Raw genomic sequence first — 20,659 nt, 5'->3', positions numbered from 1 at the left:
AATGCCTAAAAATCTCCCAATAACAGTATATCTAAATGAGATTCTCAGAAACAAGCCTCGACCTTCAACCATTCTCAGTGATCGAAAATATTGGTTTCCAACAGTTCTTATTTGTACTGAATGAATGAGTATATTTGAAGTTCTCCAACTTCACTGAACTTTTTTTGCTTAATCATCAATACAGACCCATTCTCAGCCAAAGTAATGCATTTTGCCACCTAAGAAAGGACAAGCAGCTGCAGTAGACATCATTCGCTACTGCATGCCAGCTCATTATTTTCAGAAGCAAGAGCAGCACTGTGGGATATGGAAGAATCCATTCTTTTCTCTTGAGCATCTGTAAGGACAGGACTTGGCACTGGTGTATCTGTCAGCACGTTCTCTCCTGGCCACAACATGCTGCATCAAAGCTTGCTGAGTTCCCTCCCTGTGATGCTTCATCATTTTATATTTACTGCTGTTCTCCAGGGTTTGGCTGCACTAGAGTAGAAGAGCAACCTCAGGAGTTACTTACAGCCCTGCTTGTTCACTGCCTCAATCTAATGTAAAGAATATTTTGAATGTCAGTAACAGCTGATGATTGAATTCATACCTTTTCACCAACTTTAGCTGTGTTAAAAGCTGATAAGAGGAGCTGGGGGGATCCATTTTATGCTCTGAACAAGACATCAAATCTATGGGCAATGGTATGGCTTTGTGAACTGAGAACAAAACTTAAAATGTGTGCCATTGCTCTCTGGTTCTGATGAAATGTAACTGAGGAAAATCTCTTATTATGATAAGAGAAAAAATGTAGCTGTTCTCCATGCGGTTGAGCCAGCCATCGGAGATTCAGTGTGGTTAGCCAACAAATGTCTAGGTAGATAATCAGTACTAATTTCTTTCATACAGCAAAGAATCTAGAATCCAACTGCAATGATTACTTTTCAATGTCTGTTTCTTTTTGGGGTTTAGTACAACACACAGCTCAGAGTGGCACCTGCAAGGAACACGATTCCCTTTACAGGGAAGAAAGGCTGAGGTTTCACACAGATCTCCCGTAACACCAGAGAAGCTGGCCGTGTTTGCTGCTAGTTGGTAAACTCCATTTTAAGCCTGGCTAGTGACAAACAAGGAACAAGCTCAACAGAACCTGATCAAAATGGGGTGATGTCTATAATTTCAGTTTAGGCTCTTGCATGGGCTGAGGATGAGAGTTTGCTTTCATAAACACTTAGCTTTCCTTTCTGCTTCCTCTTTTTGAAATTCCTCCGTGCCTGAATTACTGCTGCAATTTGTTCTACCTCCTTTCATGTAAGGCTTTGTCTATGAGAGCCCATTGTGAGTGGAGGTAGCTGAGATGCTTTGTTGAAGTAATGATTGGAAAAGAATAGGTATTTAATTACTTGTCCCTTCTCATCTTTTTCTGTAAATTAAGAAAGTAATTAAACATCTTCAAGTTTTTGTGATTTAGAGATTTCTTTTTTAAAATAAAATCTAGTAAAAAAAAATAAGAAAAAAACAACTAACTAAAGGAGCAGTTTTCAAGGCAGTGATTTATTTGCTGTTTTCTCTCACGACTGTTTTCTTTCCTGTTTGTTTTTCCTCATTCCAAAGATGAGGAGGAAATTCCATCTTCCTGGATGGCACGCAAGGATTTGTGTAGATGCTTTTCAGCAAATAACTTCTGGAGATTCCTATCTTTTCACCCCTAAAGATTGAGAGATCTGTGGGAGATGCTCCAGGTTTTAGAATGGATCAGTGGGAGAAAGTGAATGGATGGGGCACCACGTTGAGCCAGTGATTAAACTTCTGGGGTTTGTGCTGCAAATAGCTCCCTGGAAGCCTGTGGACACCCTGCCTGCAGGGCTGCTTGAGCTTAGGCTCAATTTGCTGCAAAGGTCGAATACCTGGAGTGTTTCTTGCCAGGTTCTTTTTCTGGTGAGTCTGTTTTCTCAGGAAGGAAACAAAAGCACCACGGTGTTCTGCCAGGCTTCTGACTCCCATGTCTGTGCTATGCTGCAGCTGCCTCAGGAACAGGCAAGCCAGAAGGGATCCCAACTTTTATTCTGGTATTGTTTTTCCATCTTTTTCCCACTCAGTTTCTTCTTCAGTCCTCTAATTATCTGCCTTTGTCTTTGATTGTGCATAGCAAATTGTACAGGCTTTTGTAGCCAATTTTAAAAATGAGAGGCTACTTTATACATTCTTTCAACGCGGAATCCATTATGTATTTTAAAGTAGAGTGGCAACTTATATCCATTAGCCCTATGTAAATCTGCTCAGCATCATTAAATGGTTGCTATCCCACAAATTAGATGACCATTACTTGTTCTTTAAACAATAATGTTACTCTAATGCACACATTTTTGTAGAAAGCTTTAGCCTATTTTAGATGGAAGAAAAGGATGAATATGTCTTCATCGACACCGCAATAGTAGATTGGGGAACAAATGAAGATTTTGTTTCAGAGCCCTTGTGATAGCACAAATCTAGTGCTAAACGTTACAGTTCCTCTCCAGGAATTTACATTGACTGCTATATGACCATGCAAATAGCTATCAGCTAAGCTCTGTCAGATATTCAGCATTTAATCTTCCACTAGGAGCACTGGGAAGTTTTGTTTGAGGTATGGTAAGATTTGACCCCTGGCATACAAGTGAAAGCAGAGCTTTACTAAGACAAGAGGAACACAGCAGCTGTGAAAAGAGGCCCATTTGAGTTAGAAACCCAATTTGACACTGTCTTGGGTCTGCTGTGGTTGATTCAGATGATTGTTCCAAATGACAGTGATTTCAAGTGAAAACCCACAGTGAGATACTGCCTGAAAAATAATTTGCAGCAGTGACCAGTTCCAGTTGGTCTTTTAACTAAAGTCAAACCCATCTGTTCGTGGGATTCCATTACATGCTGTTAAATTCAGCTATCCTGATAGGTGCTGTGCAGTGACTGGTGTATAAGGAACAATGCTGATAGAAGTTGGCTAAAGAAAGCCGCTGCGCTTTTGCTGTCTGTGTATGGAAGAGCACTTCTGAGTTTGAGTTGAAACCAACCACTGATAGAAGACTGCAGATCTTGGTGAGGATGTGCCCATCTGGCTGCCTTCCCCTGCTGCAGTGAGAGAAGGACTGTTCTCAACTAGGCTTGCAAAAGGGCTCCTGAAGGGCAGACAGAAGGTTCAGGCTAGCTGTGCCATATATCACCACGTAAAGCCAACTGAGAAAGACACCAGGAAGAACTGAGAAAAAAAGCCAAAGGTACAAAAGCAGGATAATGGAAGGGAGCAAATCCTTTACATGTAAAGGTGTCTGGTTTATTAGTCACAAAAGTCAGAGAAATTAATCAAAAACATTGTCAAAAAAAAAAGTTCAGAGATGTTGTGTACCACCCTTCTTTTTCTGATCCAAAAGGACTACGGTGTTGGGAAAATGAAATTGATCAGGTTGATTTGGTGTGAGGTACTCTCATTAAAATCCATGCTGGATGCATCTATTTCCCAATTCAAAAGTAAACTGTACTTACAGTCACTAGCTTAAGTTTGTTCTATAGTCTGGAATATTACTGAGGCTGCTACTGGTTGCAAAGCATGTCTCTTCTGTGTATATATGGGCATTATATTTCTCATTCCCTGGATGGATTTCCTACATCATAGAATCACCAAGGTTGGAAAAAACCTCTAAGGTCACCCAGACAACCATTCACATAATGCCAGTATTTCCCCACTAAACCATGTACCTAGCACATTTAAATGTTTCTTGAACACCTCAACTGCATTCATGGGCAGCCCATTCCTGACCACTCTCTCATAGAAGATGTCTGTGCTTTCAGGCCAGTAATTTTTCTAAAGCTGTTGCATTATTTTTCTGGCTCAAGAAGCATCTCATCTGCTGCTGAGACACTTTTGTCCCAAGTCAACTGTAGGACTTTTGTTTCCAGATTCAGCTCCTCTCTTTTCTGGAAAGATTTTCATCATTATTCTTGGAGGTGCATCTGTATTATCTTTACCTCTAATCCTGTATTTCCCATTCAACATACTTGATTCTGCTGGTCTCATCTGTTCATTCCTGTAGCAAGGAAAATTTAGTGGATTTGTTTCCTTTTCTTGAGAGTTGTGGTATGGGAGAGAGGATCTGCAGTTCATAATTAACCCTACACCAACATAGTTTCCTTCATCCGTAATTGTTGTTTAATAAAAATGAATCAACAAAAAATTATGCAATATGTAGTGCAGAGAACCCAAGCTTTATAACAGCAGCTTTATTCTGCTTTGAATGACAGACTCTGAAATCAACATTTCTGTTACTGTATTTAATTTAAACTTCAGCTATTGCATCTTAAAAAATGATAATTGATTATTGAAAAATACTGCAGTATAACAACCATATAATAATTTTTCATAAATGTCATTGCTGTTGCTCCTCATTTAATATGCTTTTTAAATCAATTGCTATTTAATCAACAAGAGCTACGTTATGAAATCCAAATGAAATTTCATGAAGCATCCTTTCTAAAAGATTGTGGTGCATGTGTAGTGTTGCTGTCACTAATTTAGAAATTCAGACTTACCTACTTTCCTGTTGTAAGCTCAGATGCAGTAAACTGATTTGCAGATAATGTCTTCAGGATGTCATTGGCTTATATCACCCGGGTCATATAGAGAAGTCACTTCGTTCTTGAGTAACCCCAACAAAATCAGTATGTCTGAAAGCATGTGGCAATATGGGAAGATGTAGGACTCAGCGTTGGCAAAATACAGTGGTGCTCCATGCTAACTACACAAGAAGTGGTGCAAACTTTCCAAATTCTTTCTGAAACACAAACAATGAGTACTTTCCTCCTGCAAAGACTTCTCCAGACCGTACAAGTTCTTGCAAGATTTCTAGCTTCAGCAAAGTGCATGCTAATCTTTCATAATTTCCTCAATGAAGTGGGATAATTTGAAGATGTCCGTGAGATTTCAAAGCAGACATCTGTTTTGAAAGCTTTTCTCTTCCTTTTTTTCTTTTTAGCTACATCTTTCAGAAATCAGTTTGAAGATGAGGTCTAATGCAGCTCTTCCCTGATAACAGTGTGACTGCCTTTCATTCTTCAAGTACAAATAATTACTTATGTAACCACAGATACTTGTATAAAAAAAAATCGAAAAGTCTCTGTGTATTTTTAGCTTCTTATTCATAGTTTAAAGCTTATGAGAAGTAGCCATGTTAAAAACTACTGTAAACTACTTATTTAAGTATTCCTAAGTATTTTGTTCAACTTAACCTCTTTTGTTAGCTTTAAACTCCTGAAACTGTCAGTCTTAGACATCCACCCTTCCTCACTCCGTATTGGTCACTTGCAAAGCATAAATATTTCCTTTTTCAAGCTGCTTCTTGCAGAGCACAGGGGTTGATGTCTCCAGGTGTTTTTGTCCCATGGGCAAGCAAGCAGTATTGTGAATATGCTTAAACTCAGCAGAAGCATTCATGGTCCTGAAACATTGCTTGTGTTCGTTACTGATAGAGATGGAGTTGGATAGGAGTGTGCATCTGTGAAAACAGATAACATGATAGGAGGAGTGGAAAAAAAGAATAATAATTGATTCTCATTTCAAGCATTGAAGATGCTCCTGCAGCAACTTTTCAGTCACTTGGACTGGAGTAGTAGTAGATATCTTGTTGTAGCAACTCTCAAGTCAAAAGACTTCAGAATGCACCATGTTTTTCCTCTGTGAAGGAAGGAAGGTTTCTCAGATGTGTGAAGGAATTTCAGGGGTGTGGTTCCCCTTCTTTCTAAAAAAGATCTGGATCACATGGTTTCAGCATTTCCACTCCGTAGTATAAAGAAGGGGAAAGACTGACATGCTGAGCTGAGAAGAGTTGTTTCTGGCTAAGATCTGTCAGTGCAAGTTTTGCTTGGAGTCTAATGGGTAACAAGACAGCATAAACCCAGGTGGACCCCTTACACTTCACTCTGTTGTGTGGAGTGCAGAGTAAATCCTTGATGGGACATATTCTCAGGCTAAGAGAGAATTTCAGGGAGGAAAACAGCTTTCATTAGCTGTCTCTGTTTGTTTAATAGAAGATTATATATATATAAATTATATATATTTGTGTGTGTGTGTGTATATATATATATATATAATCCCAGGATCAATTATGGTAAAAATGCTCTGTAAAAACAAGTAACCAATCTAATTGTCAAAGCCATCATTACATTCAGTAGTTATGGCTTGTCTTATGGCACTTCTCTCTCCCACTGGGTTTCCTAAGGGCAAACATAACAGTATGAGCAGAGCATCAGGTGGCAAACCAGGAAGTTTTTACTCCATGTGGACTGTTTTATGACTTCTGTCCCAGTGCTGCTTTTGTCACAGTGGCTGATGACTCACAAGGATTTCCAGGAGGGGTAATTTGCTGCCTATGAATGCATGAAATGATATTGGTGTTATGCAAAGAACGGTTGCATGAAAGGGTAGGGCCAAATGAAGCTTAGTAGGGATGGCAAGGCTGTGGGATGATATCCTGACCCCAGTCCTCATTGTGTGCTGGATAGTGCAAGAAACTAGGAGTAAACCCAGCACAGGGAACCCAGACAAGACCTGAGACTGCTGCACAGGCTGTTAGAAAATCAATAGATTTCAAATTCAGCCTTTTCATCTCTAGTAGCAACAGACTCCTGAGAAATTGTGATCGTTGATTCCAATGATATTATTCCAGTGGCAGAGAAGGACAGAGCAGTCTGGAGCCCTGAGTCACAACTTTGTAAAATACACCCGACCAAATGCATTAAGAAAGCAGTGTGTCAAGGTCTTTTTCAGTTGTTTATGCTCTGGCTTACTGAAAACAAGTCTTTGTGTGCCTATAAGTCCCCTAGTATTTCCATGTCCCACGCAATTGAGCTGAGGTGGAGGGGGATGTCATTTGATTTTTTTTTTCTTTTTGTCTTCACAGTTAGAGTTCGTTCCTGCTCATTTTACTGAATATTAATATCCATATGGCTGATGTAAGCACAAACATGTAACAAACAGATTAGCATTGCTAGTAATCTCTTGCCTACAAAAAAGCGCAGCAGAAGGTGAAGTCATGGCTTGGGATGTTTCCTTCCTGTTTTCTTTAGATATCAGGTAGGATCATGCAGTTCTTTAGATTCTGCTGCTTGTCCCCAAGATCAGCCCTCTTTGCTACAGTATGCAACCTTTCCCTTAGGGAATAGCCTGTCAAAAGGAGAAAAGACAAGCCAGGGCAACAAGCAGACGCTGTGTTTCCTAAATGAGGTTCCCTATGTTCGCTCAGAGCTGGGCACGTTAATCTCTCACATTCATCAGGTGGCACACTAGATAAAAGAGACCCTGGTGGAGCACAGCCTAGCATGCTGTTCCCAGGTGGGCAGAGAGCTGTGGTTTAGGGATAACAGTTCTAAATAATAATCATCAAACAATTCTGCTTTCAATTTCACATGCAACCTATCTCTGTAAGGAAAGAGACGAAATGGCCTGTTGAGAGGAGCAGAAAATGGAGAGTTATTTTAAACCATATTTAAAAACGTGATTGTTCTGATATTTTTTCTTAACCCTTTAGTCATAAGCAGCTGAAATCAGCTGCAGAAATGCTGGAGCTTCTGAGCCTGAGAATGGGCTGCGACCGGCAACGTCTCATTGTTCTCCATACTTTCCAGTTCATCTTTGCTTCGTTTTTCTTTCTGAATGAAGTGAGGATCAGAGGAACAGAACTTATTCAAAGTAGCCCTGGATAGCAACAGGCTTTTCCCTCTGCAGCCTGCAATTGTCTCAGCATGGCCATGGGAGATCCCTGTAAGTGAGTGCTGCTTTTCGTTTGTCACTGCAGCCTCAGGTCCTGGTGCAGAGGCTGGGAGTCCCACCTGTGCCTCATTTAGGAAGTCAGGAGTCAGGGTCTGCATGTAAGTTCCTCTCATGCAGGGGAAGGAGTTGTTGTGTTCTCCTGCAGCCTCCTTTTGGAGCAACACCCAGCAATCTGAAGGCCCAGCACGATACCCATTCCACAGTGGCATACACACCTTCAACAAATGTCTCAGACTGAAGGGGCCATTGGCTATCAGCAGTCCTGAGCTGCAGCTGAATGCTTCACGATTCCTACAGAGCCTGTCAAATCTCAACAAGAATCGAATGTTCAAGAAATTCCATTACTGCAGGCTGGCTGGAACAATAAGCCCTGAAGGATGTTCAGCAACAGGCAGAGCTTGAGGCGCTGGACTTTTAATCATTTCTCTTGATGTCTGACAACTGCAACAGAACAGATCATGCTGCAGCATTTGTGGGTAGGAGAGGTCATGCTTGTACTGCTTCCCTGGCTGTCTGGGAGCATATCAGAAAGCAGGATTGGAGAAGATGCAAGCAGGAGAGCCGTACTGCAATTCCTTTCTGTAATATGGTAGAGGAGTAAGTCGTCAAGAAACCTAGGGTCTTTATTTATTATTTGTATTACAGTAGCACCTAGAGGCCCCAGGTTGCTAGGGTTTGTAGAGCACTTTATAGGAGACAGCCACTACTCCTATGCTATTGTACAGAGACAGAGGTGGAAAAGGAAGGGAGAAAAGTGACCCCAAGGAGTCTACTAACATAATGAGAAAGTAAAGCTCTCAGAAGATGCTTGTGCTGTCAAGCACTGGGGTCATAGCATTTTGAGAAGCTCGGACACAAGAAATGTCTGCTCACTTCTAGTCGTTCTTTAATGGTGGTGTAAATGAATCACTTTATTTCACGTTGTAGTAGATAAAGTCTGTTGTGACCTAGCTGAGGGCTGGAGGCATCTTGAGTCATGCCCACTTGCCTGCCTGTGACCAGCAGGGCTCTCAACTCACAGCACAATTCAATGGCTGCACTGCAAAATTTACTTGTGCTTTTACATTGGAAATTTGCTTGTTCATTTCTGCCTTGTCAGAATAGCCAGCTCTTCGCTCCAGTTTTAAAATGCTGGAGTCCTGACAATTGCTTTGGTCAGAAAAAAAAAAGAGACTTTTCACACAGTGTAGGAAATAAAGCACCTCCGTGTGACATCTGTACAAGTGAACTTCCTGGTTACATGAACCAGAACAGTTAGATTCTTCTCCCATCAATTGCAAAACTAGCATTTACCCTCTTGAGAGGTGGAATGTGACTTAAATGTACATTTTGATGCGTTTCCTACAACTCTGAAATTCTACTGGCATTTGAGGTAATAGCTGTGTTTCTGATGAAAGAAGTTTTGATGTTATAAAACTGCAATCTCTGCCTTTTAAAAGCAGCTCTTAAAAACTGTGGAGTTCCTTTTTCTTATCTGAAGTTTCACCACCTTGAAAGGAAACATAAGCTTGTAATTTCACTGATTTCTTTCTTTAAGGTGTGTTTTAAAGAGAAATCGGACCTCAGCACATTCTGTAGCTGTTCAGAAGAGTGCAGAACCAGCACTGCAACAATTTGAATGTTGTCTAAAAACCTGACAAGAACAGCAGTGATAAGTGTAAAGCCTCTCTATTTACCTTCAGCTGCCACCAGTGCTGAGTTCACCCCTGCAGCATCCTTATGCAGTGTGGATATAGAACCTCACTGTTTTGTGACTTGGTAACTCAAGGTCCTGTCCACGGCTGCACCAAGGAGCTGCACAGAGCTGGAGGCACCACGATGCTTCTGACCAAGCAGGAAGAGATTTGTGAATGGCACTGGGCACTCAAAGATTTTTTTTCTATCAGTCTTTCCCTATTGTTTTGTGCTAGTCTCGTACAAGACAAGTTCATTAGAGGTGTCCTTAAAGTCATGTATTAGCTCTCAGTTCTCTTCCCACTTCACCCTTGTCTACTCTCCTGAGTCTGCCTAATGCAGAAGCAGCAGTGATGGGGAGAGCCCTAATCTGATTGCCTTGAGAGCAGTGAGATACTTTCAAGAAGTGGAAGCAGAGGAAAGGAAATGTTTTATTCAATGCTAATTTGTAACCTTTTCAAATAGTGGTGGTCTCTGGGCATCCTGGAGCCCCGAGCTCTGGTGTGGCTTTTCTGGGATCAGGGAGCTCTGGGTTACACTCTCCAGGTGCATTTATGTGGTTCTCCAAATAGGGCAAATGAAAACTCATGTTTAATCCCCAAAACACTGAGGTCCAGTTTCCTTTTCCTTCTAAAAGTCATCTCCCCTTTTCTGCCATTTGACCCTCGTTCCTATTTTCTCTTACATAAGTTCTGAGTCCTTCAACCACTTAACCATCTTGCTGCAGCCTCACTGGCAGCCTATGCTAGGGGAGTTCTAACGAACCAACCCCCCACCATTAGCCCACTTTGGTTAGCTGTAGTGTTGCCATAGTGACCTGGTGGGTTTATTAGCATGGCAAACTGATAGAACTGTGTAACTTCTTCTGCGTCCAGGGAATATAAAAAGTTAATCCTGAATTTAATCATGCTTACAGGGTTGACATTCAAATCACAGTTGCGGTATGCTCGGGAAAATGGCTGTCATTCCTCAGCAGTGCTTCACTTCAAGAGGAAAATGGGGTGGGGAGTTGGAAAGAAAAAGCAGGGAGGACAACTTGGAATGCTAAAATGGAAAGGAGTTAAGTAAATTCAGATGTTATTTAAACTAGAGGAAGGGAGAGAAACAACCATCCCTGAAGCAGTCAATATCGGATAAGGACTCTACCTACATTATTTTCTTATTCTGAAGAACAGGTATATTCCCAAGGACTTTCTTATGAGCAGTTTGGAAATATGCAGGAAGTGGCTTCCATCTTTTACTGATATTTCCTTTTTACTACAAAGAGTCAAAATGTGTGTATTCTTGATCCTGAGTGTTGTCATGGTTACACAGCTACTTGGATGCTGCTTTTTGCACCCCACAAAGCTGCTGCACTCAGTGTCTGGCAGGATCAGCTGCCCGTTGGCATGGGGAGGAGTTGGAGATGGTGGGGATCAGAACTGGGCTGGGAGGGTCAAACCTGGAGCAGGGATGGGTTTCAGACTCAGGAGTTGAAAAATGTGATTATTATTTTACAAATGTCTACTAGATAATGCTCTTAAGATCTGCTTGCTCTCCACGTATATCCAGACTGGAATGTTTCTGCTTAGACCACTTTTTCACCCAGAGGTATGACTGTGTCAATAAAAAAACAAACCCACCACCTAATTCCTGTGGATTCCAAGAACAAAACCGTATGTCTGCTTAGATCTCATTTTAAGTCACGATCCAGGATGTTGTACAAACCAAAGCTGTGTGAAAAAGAAAGCTCTGGTGCTGATCTCCATATTGTCAGGTCTGTGCATCTCATGAAAAATCTCCTATCTGCCTGCAATATGAAGTGGCAGATGTACTGTTTACTTTTCTCTGAAAAATAGCAAACAAAATATTTCTAGCTGACCTCCCCCCCCCCCAACTGCTTCTTTTTTCTGTTTGTTTTTTGTTGTCATTCTTTTTTTTTTCCTAGCCAGAGAGATTTCAGCTTTCCAAACCTATACAAAGGAAGCACTAGGAAGAAAATTATTTTCTATCAAATGCAGACAGGCAGAAAATGCCAATTTTCTGAGAGGATTTTGCAATGAAAGGTTGCAATTTTCTGTTGAAGGCATCTTTATTCTTTTACCAACTACACAAAAATGTCATGTCTTAGGTCTCCTAGCACATCCCTCCCTCCAACGCTGCAACTGGGGACTTGTATGATATTAAAATTTGTTTTATTTTGGGATAGAATAAGAACTCCTGTGACCAAAAGGCAGTGCTGTTGGTTGGAAATGAGCAGATCTGTGCTTTTTCTGACTGAATTGCTGCACGGCCTTGTGCAAATGATTTTGTACTAAATCCCCTTTACTCAGTAGGTTGTCAAGTAGTTCAGGTGCGAATGTCTCTACTGAACCTGGGATGCAGTATGATCTGTAAACATGCTCTACACTAATGATAATCTTGGAGGGGGGGAGATGATGAGAAGCATAAATGAAGAGGGAAAACTGTGTGAATGAACAAAACAATATTTTTTCTGGAAGTTTGAAGCACTGAATTTGTAATACACAAGCGCTGTATCTTGACTTGCTGCCCAAAGTAGGAAAACAGTGGGTGGAAGTAGATGGGAAGGAGTAGGGTGCTCAGTTTTGTTGGACATCATCAGGCATGCCTGTGAGATCAACAGCTGGCAGAGGCAAGGTCAGCAGAAATAGCTGTTCCTGCCTTCCCTACCCCTAACAGCACCACCTAGCAACCTCTGCAAGGATGCCTGGAGAGCTCTTCAGGGACCAAAGTGCACTGGAAGGTGAAGGCCTCTTCAGGGCTGGAAATTCATTGGTTCGTGGCCTTTTCTTATCATACATGTGCATGTGACTGGAAAATATCTCTGGATCACCTCTAACAATGAGTATATGAGAAAATGTCTCACTTCAGGGATTCATGCGTGCAGCTCTCAGAGCCCAGCTGCCAGTTTATGAACTGCCTGGGGGATTTTTATATGCAATTGCCATTAATTCAAATTAACAACATACCAATTGATATCTAAATTCCCTACTTGAATTTGAGAACTACACCAGCATTTTCTGTGGGAGAGAGGTCTGTTCAGTATCACTCCCCTGAGTTCAAATTTTCCCTTGGGTTTGCTTGTACTTTCCTTTCAAGAGATGGAGGATTCCTCTGGAATAGCCCTGATCTTTCATAGTGCTGAAGTCATACAAAATAAACATGGAGAGGTGATTATATTCCGGGAGCTCTGAGTTACCATGTGTCATCTCCAAAGTGAACTGACCTTTCCACTCCCAGGTAGACAGTTCTGACCTTTTGTGATGCTGATGAGAAGCGTGGAAGAAATCATGATTAAGGGAAAATCGTGCTTTATTAACATGAGCAGAGCACAAGGCTCATAATCTGACAATTTTCCTCTAGGTGATGGGGTACGAGGGAGAACTTAAGACGTGCATCCATGTTACACTCATTATAACACTAATGGGAGCATGGTAGCTAAGGGGATGACAGAGAGAGGAGATGGGGAATTGTGTTTTTTTTGGTGGTTTTTTTTTTTTTTAGAAGCTTTCTTTCATTGATGGTTACAGCAATGGTAGGCCAGGTTCCTCCTGCTTCAAAGCCTTTCTATAAGGTCATTTCATACAAGTGCTATTATTTGGCAGAGGAAGGCAGGAGGTCTGGTAAATGCAGAAACACTCAGTTGAATTTGGAAGGTTTAGTGTTCCTACCAGGTACCACGAAGCTGTTCATGAATAGGGATGTATTTTGAGGCGCCACAATGCCTGTGAGGCACAGACACTCCTCTTTGCAGGTCTGAGGGGAGGAGGGATGTGAGAAGGGCTTTTCTTGTACAGCAAAGGAGCTTTGGAAAGTGAGGAGGATGGTGGGAGGGGAGGGAGGGTGAGGGGAGAACGAGTGAGCACGTATTATATTCCAACTGTTTCCACGGTGACATTTCATAATCACAACTCTTGGGGGAAAACATTTCATTGCAAAAGCTGGAGGAGGTAGGATGGCTTTGCGGATGCAGCCGGAGAGGGAGAGCTCTCCCAGCACCTGTGGCTCACCATCCGGAGGACTCGGAAGCAGGGACCAGCTGAACTTGTGTGGCTGCAGCATAAGCCTTAAGCGAGGAATTGAAATGCATAGCAATGATCAGCTCCTTCCCTTTACTTCAAGGATGAACGTATATAAATAAGTATGATATCATCACGCCGGATAGGAAGTCTGAATTTCTTCTGTTTCTTGGCAGGAATGAGGAAAAGAGGGTTGTATGTAGGAAAGAGCCCGCAGGATATATCTATCTAAGCATCACTGAATAAATGATAGTCTGTATAGCTAATGAATTAGGTCTCCAGGTCTCTGCACTCCACGCTGTCGCTTTCTTCACTCTCTCTGCCATGGGGTTGTAGCATGAAAGCAAGCTCCTCGCAGACGGAGGCTGGAAAGCCTGTCTTTTCACACTAGGGCTGGTGGTGTGGTACCCAAGCAAAATTATTCATTTTTACAAGGCAGCACCACATTCACCTGAATAGCTTCCAAGTGTCTGTGGTTCCCTGGGTTGTTTTAGGCAGCGTACCATCATGCTGCTACAGATGGCAATAGCTCTTGGGGGCTTTCCTACGAGACGTGGGCAGGGGAGACAAGGGCTGTGACAAGTACACATGGCTTTCATGCTCGGGGACTTTCCTTCAGCTCCTGCTGCACTGAGCTGTGCCATGGATTTCAGTCCCAGCCGTCCTGCAGGTGCCATGAGTTTAAGCAAAATGCTTGCTCTGCCAGCATCTCAGATGGGATAAATGCTCCTTTTTATGTCACTGGCCACTGGTAGCTGGATGATGGAAGCTTTCTGTGGACAAGGTAGAATGAAACTATAAGCTGGGCAGAGCTGCTTCTGCAGAGATTAGTAGAAGCATTAGGTTTCTTGAATTACATGACTCAATGCATTAACAAGATCTTTAGTTGCTAGTTGCCCAATAGTCCTAGGCTGTATCTGAAGCAAGTACACATAGATATACATGATTTCTAAAGTACTTACTGCATTTTTATATTCTCAAAAAGTCTTGTTTACTTTTTTTTTTTTGGTGACTAAATGTATACAGCATTGTGCTTCATCTGTAGGACTGTGTGGAGCTTGCTAATCATCTGCTCCCATTTGATTTCCACTTGTTCTGATTGCCAGCATTGTTACTCTGGGTTGCAAACTTAGTGGAGCACGGGGTGACGTGGTCTTTGTGTTCTGTTCTATTTGTCTGGGTCTGTTAGATTACAGAGGAAGTCTCGCCTTTGTAATTCAGCACTTATCTGTGCTTATGCTGTACAGAAAGTCTTGGGCAAAAATCTTGATGAGCCAAGAAAGTCTCTAAATACTGGACATCTCCAGAAACATGCAGTGAAAAGCTGCCTGTATTATCTTCCTTATCTCTCCCTTCCTGCCTGGAAAACAGGAAGACATTTCTTCCTGATTATATCCTCAGGTCTCTCCTTTCTGCGATGTCTAAAGGATGACAAAGAAATTACAGATAACTCTCAGTTCCTCATCCACCCACGACGCTTTACAGCTCTTTGCCCAAACAGGGCTGCCTGACAATGGGAGCTCAGCTACTGAGTGTCAATAAAACGCAGTTTTCCTGCACAAGGGAGAGCTGCCACTGCTGCCAAATGTGTCCCCTTCCCCTCCAACTGCACATCTGCAGAGCTGGCAGCAGTGTCCTCTGGCAGGTTGCAGTGACACTAAGGAGTCGCAGAGGGCTGGGATGCTCCAGTGGAGTAGCAAAGAGTTGGGGCATCCCACTGCTATGGGACTGCTGCACATTTGTAGAAAATTACTCTGTGGAACTTGAAAAATGTTTTTGGAGCTATTGAAGAGGACCATAGACAGCAGATTGAGTGTCTCTAGGCCAGGCAGTACTTATGCTACCTGGAGCTTCTCATGCCATGATTGTCTTTTCTTTCAGCTAAGTGGTGCCAGTTCTCTCATTCTCTTTTACCAACTCTGATGATTTTCTATATCCTATCCTAAAGCCTGTCTGTTTCTTCTCTGGGCTTTCTCCAGAAATGGATATATTGGATTTTCTGTTTATTCAGAAACTGCAAATCTCAGTTTATCTCTCAAGCTAGAATCAATTTCAATCTACAATTGTTAGAATTAAAAAAAAAAATCTTTCTTTTCTTACAGAATTATATAATGGCATCATATATCACAGTGCCTTCTGGCAACACATGGAGAGTGTTGGGGTTATCTGTGCAGACTCCACACGTGACAATAAAGAAAACCTCTCTTTTAGATTTCCGTGGGTGTATATCTCCTGTCACCTATTAGCCCTTGTGAGCTCCAACCCACCAACTCACACATACTACTGATATGTGAGTGAGATGGGGCAGGGAGAGGGAGGGACTTCTACATGATTGCATGATTTGATCCAACACAGCTATTCCTATTTCCTTCAGAAATGAAGTACGGGTAGTAATTAGGGAGTGAGAAGTGACATGAATATCTGTATTGATTGCAGAAATGAGTGACAACAAAGCACCAATAATTCTGGTGATCTTTTAGGTTCTTTTGTGCATAGCCCTCCCCATCCACCTCTGGGAGGCTGCTACAGTTGGGTGTGCTTCAAGGGCTGGAAATGGGCACTCATTTTTCGACTCCACTGTTGAAGTTCAAAGCTTGGATTCCTCTGAAATTCCAAGATCAGCCACCTTGAAGCTCAGCCCACATGCTTGTTTATCTCTCGTGTTAGCAAAGCAGCCTGGGAAGCGCTGAGCCAGATGGTAATGATGGGATCTTTGCAGGGCTGTTTGAATTGCGGCAATTGCTGCTGCTTCGTTGTTTTTTTCTTCCTAAATCAGCATCCTTTTTTCTTCCTCATTTCGCATTTGTTTTCTGCGTGTCTTGGGTTTCATGCCAGAGATTAAAAATGAGGGTTGATTCATATATCAATATTAAACTGTATAATCACCTCGATCGTTATTTGACTTCATCCGGAGCATTCACGACATCTCAGGAACTTTGGGTGAAAGAAAACTTTTTAGTGTATATGAGTACTTCCCTGAACTGCTGATAACTAGAATGTCTGATTTAGGTTGCATCAGATCTGTCTGGCTTTTCACAATAAGTAATCCCCTTAATGTGTATTTTCAACATCCTTTTTAATAGTTCTAATTAATTTGTTTTTCATTGCAACTGAAAAAGAAAACCACAATAGCACAATCTATGGCAATAATCAGATATTACGTTCTCAAGCAGTACACCTACTGTAACTTTAACACATTACCAGTAATTTCTGCTTCCTCTGGCGAGGCTCACAGAAACATAAGGTGTTTTAATAACAAGCAGGGACCCACCCACAACTCTGATTTATGTTTATGACTCAGCAAAGAATGTAAAATGAGACTAGGGCACAGAGCATTTCCGCAAGTAGTTATAAACCAGCCATTCACCAGAAAAAAGAAAAGAGTAGTGGCAGTCTCCTGTGTGTGAGGAAGAGCGTTTTTGGGGGTTGCAGATGTTCTTTAAGTAAAGGGGTCACTCAGGGTTCGTTGCACTGAGATCTGTTTGCATTTCCACAAGTGCTCTTACAGACCAAGACCCAGCACGGTGCTGTTGGTGTCATTGTCCATTTGAGCTGTCCCTAGCTGAGCCCATCTCATACAAGCACACCTGTTGTCAGTGGGCCAACTGGATGGCAAGACAAAAGCCATGAGGGGTAAGAAAAGCATTGCATGTCTGAATTTGTGGCATTTGATGCTTGTATTTGATGAAAGCTAAGTGCGTAGATTGTGTCCCCATTTGGCTTCAGGAAGGCCACTGCCTTATTGTGCTCCTGTCCACACCCATGTGTGTGACAGTAAAGCCCAGGTCATGCAGCCCCTGGTCCTTGCCATGCTGCTGGTACCCACAGGCGGTCTGAGCCACAGCACAACATCCATTTGCCGGCTGCTGCTCGTGAATTTCCAGCTGAAGGATGCAAAGTATTTTCAGTGCCACTTTGATTGACAGATTTATCTTCCAGTCCATTTACTTACTTAATTATCCCACAGTGAGCAAGGACTCATTTCTTATAAATATGGTAATAAACCGAACAGGATCACAACAGTAACATATTCTTATACAGTTTGTGGAAAAAGTCAGCTTTCCCCAGTTTCAGCACACGTTATGCTTCCCCCATCAGCAGGCAGTAAATTAAGAAACAATATCTGGTGGTGTTTGTCACCAGATATCTGGTGATACCTGAACACCTCCAGGGATGGTGGCCCTACCGCCTTCCTGGGCAGCCTGCACTGATGTATCACCACTCTTCCAGAGAAGATTTCCTAATATCTAACTTACAAATATCCAGCCTACAAAAGCACATCCTCCGTCCTTCATCTTTGTGCTTTGATGCATATGGGAAAGGAGCAAAGATAATGCTTGCTTTAAATTCTGAGTTGCTTCTGGGATCTCAAAGCCTTTTACTTGACAGCTCTGGTGGTTGCCTGCAGAAGAGAGGGATCACTTGTGTCTGAGGCCTGATTCATTGATGGGGGAGGTCTTCTTCCAGAGACGACTTGAGGACATTTGTAGATACGTTTTTTCAGTGGCAGAAATAGTGCCCTCAGGTTTTAAAAGATTGAAGCAAGTGTCCTTTGCCTGTACCTACTGTAGTAATGCTGCCTATGGGGACGGCAGCACTGGGGGAACATGAGGTAGCCTCTCCTCCAGAGGTTCCATTTGTTTCACCATCCTTTCAGCTCCTTTTTCATTATAATCATTTCCAAATTTTCCTCATTTTGAATTTATGGGGTCTGTTTGCTCAGCACCTGCTGTCTGAGCGTTCCTTGAGAGGTATGTTATCCAAAATAACAAAATAGATGTGAACAAGGCAGGGAGAGAAATGCATGCCATTCCTTTGGCATGCATTTATGCCAAGGCTCTGCAAAGCCCATATGAGAGTCTGTGTTGTTTGCACTTTATTTAAATTAATCTCTGTAATTACGTTTATCAAAAGTCTCCTATAGAGATTGTCCAGCTAGAAAATAATAGAAATTCAAAAATAGTAGTGTTTCAATAGCTTCTTTGGAGACATTCAGGAGCATCATGTGATACACAGTGGGCACTGGAGGAAATAACTCTGCTGGGAGGTCTCGGGCAGATGCCGAGTTCAGTTGATTCCCTCATTTTTCAAGGCAGGAGGCTTCTGCATGTGAATGAGTCCTTTGTTTTTCCAAGGATTCTGGTACAGAAATATATCTGCTGCAACAACCACTTATTTCCTATTGTGGAAACAGAAGCTCTGATAGCAAAGACCATTCTGCCGTCACGGCCAACTTGGTGACTTGAAGAGCAAGGAGGAAGGTGGCAGGCAGCCTCCCCAAAGACAAAATTCTCTGGTGTGTGAAACCTCAGAGCAGAAATGGGTGAGAACAAAAGTTCTCACTGCGTGCAGCAAGGTCAGCTGCCAGCAGAGCACAACGAGAACAGGAGCTGTGATGTATTCCTTTTCTTGTCCTTATGTCTGGTGAAGATCTAAAGCAAACGAGCTACGCTCCTTTGAAATTCCTTTACAGCAGTTCCTATGTTAAATTGGAAGGCTTATTGTCTTAGACGTGTCTTTAGCTAATTCATCGTACTCAGTTGCATGGATTAATCTCTCAAGACCTTGTTAGTTGCTCCCTGTTAAGCACCAGATGCCTGCCTGTCACACCTACTTCTTATGGAGCCTTTAAGGCAAAATAGAGTCCTTCCTAATTCCATTCCCTGGTACTTCTAGTTGCCTCCTGATCCAGATAGCACCATGCAATATATGTATATCTAGTGTGTTTTCCTTTGATTTCTGAAATCAGAAGGGATTTTTCATTTGTTTTTGTTTTTTAATAAGAATATAAATAATTTAATTGATGATTTAGTTGGGTTTTTCCCTCAATGAGCCCAGGACAATCTGACAGATGGATTGATCTGTCATTCCGTTGTGACCACTATCGTGATATCTCAGAGGTTCATCAGTTTCCAAAGACTAACTTTGGAAGTTCAGAAGCTGAGCTGTATTGCTTAGATATTGATTTAAATTATCTTCAGAGCAACCAGAGTTAATTCCTAGCATCCTTGTGCTAACAAACGCTGAATAAAATGCTATTATCTATAGGGAAAAAGGGAATTAATACGTTCTTAAAATAATGGTCTTATTACTACTTATCTTGTTACACTGTGGTGTGGTTCTCCTTATTAAGCCACCTGCACTCTGAGAGGTTTATAGACAAAAGCTGCATTATTAATTAATGCAACCGTGCAAGCTTTCTGTGAGCAATTACAATATTTTATTGTTATGGCTACTATTATTATTACCAGACAGCCTGTTTGGGAGTCTTGAAAACACGCTGTCATCTTCCTATTGCATTGGTTATCCTGCAGTACCTTTCATCAGCTTACTAATACAGCTGTTTCTGCTCGATTTTGGATGGAAATCAAGAACCCACGAAACCTACCAGCACGTTATGTTATCCTCAGATCAGCACTGCTTAAGTTACACAAGGAATGAAATGGATGGCTGATGTAGGTGCTGCCTGTCCACTGCAGATGTAGGCGTGATTTACTTGAACATGAACGCTCGTCGCTCAGCCAGAGGGGCAGAGTAGGAGCATCTTCTGGCTGCTGTAACCCACTTCTGAGTGCTCAGATAATTGTTCTAAGGAACCTGCAAGTTTCTGACACTGCGAGTAGATGTCCTGGTTGAGAAAAGCTTGGGGAAAAAAATGAATTTATTCTCCAAGGATGTTTTATTACTCGCCATAGGGACAATATCAGTCTTCTGGTCTGTTTGCAGTGCAGATGTCCTTTCTGTCCTTGTAAGAGGCCACGAAGCTGTAGGCATCAGTACAAATCTGCTCTGATGCAAGCTTTTAGACACAGTGCTGCAGTGACTGCACCTTCCCTGGCATTTATGTGGGTGTTGAAGAGTTTTGTCATCTCAGAAGTCACAGTGAAATCTGTAAAACAATACAGGAAAAGATTAAGTACCTTGAACTTTAATTTGCCGAGATTCCTGATCTGTCCAACAGCTCCTTATGCAGGTGCATATGGAATGTTGGTCACCGCTCTGTGATGCTTTTCCAGCTTGACCATCAGCTTGAGGAGGTACAATCAGTGCAAGGCACCCCAAACCACACCAGGACATGGGGTGTCTGATTCCTCTTTCTAATATTTCTTCATCTGTTTCCTGTTTTCCATTTACTTCTCCTGTGCAGTAAAGATGCAAAGAGTAGAGGCAAAATCTCTCTGTCCAG

Source organism: Cyrtonyx montezumae, unplaced genomic scaffold (genome assembly GCF_038088225.1).
Source record: "Cyrtonyx montezumae isolate F1298 unplaced genomic scaffold, pur_monq_1.0 scaffold_18, whole genome shotgun sequence".
NCBI classification, from domain to species: Eukaryota; Metazoa; Chordata; class Aves; order Galliformes; family Odontophoridae; genus Cyrtonyx; species Cyrtonyx montezumae.
The sequence above is the reverse complement of the archived record's forward strand: the minus strand, read 5'-3'. Positions refer to the sequence as shown.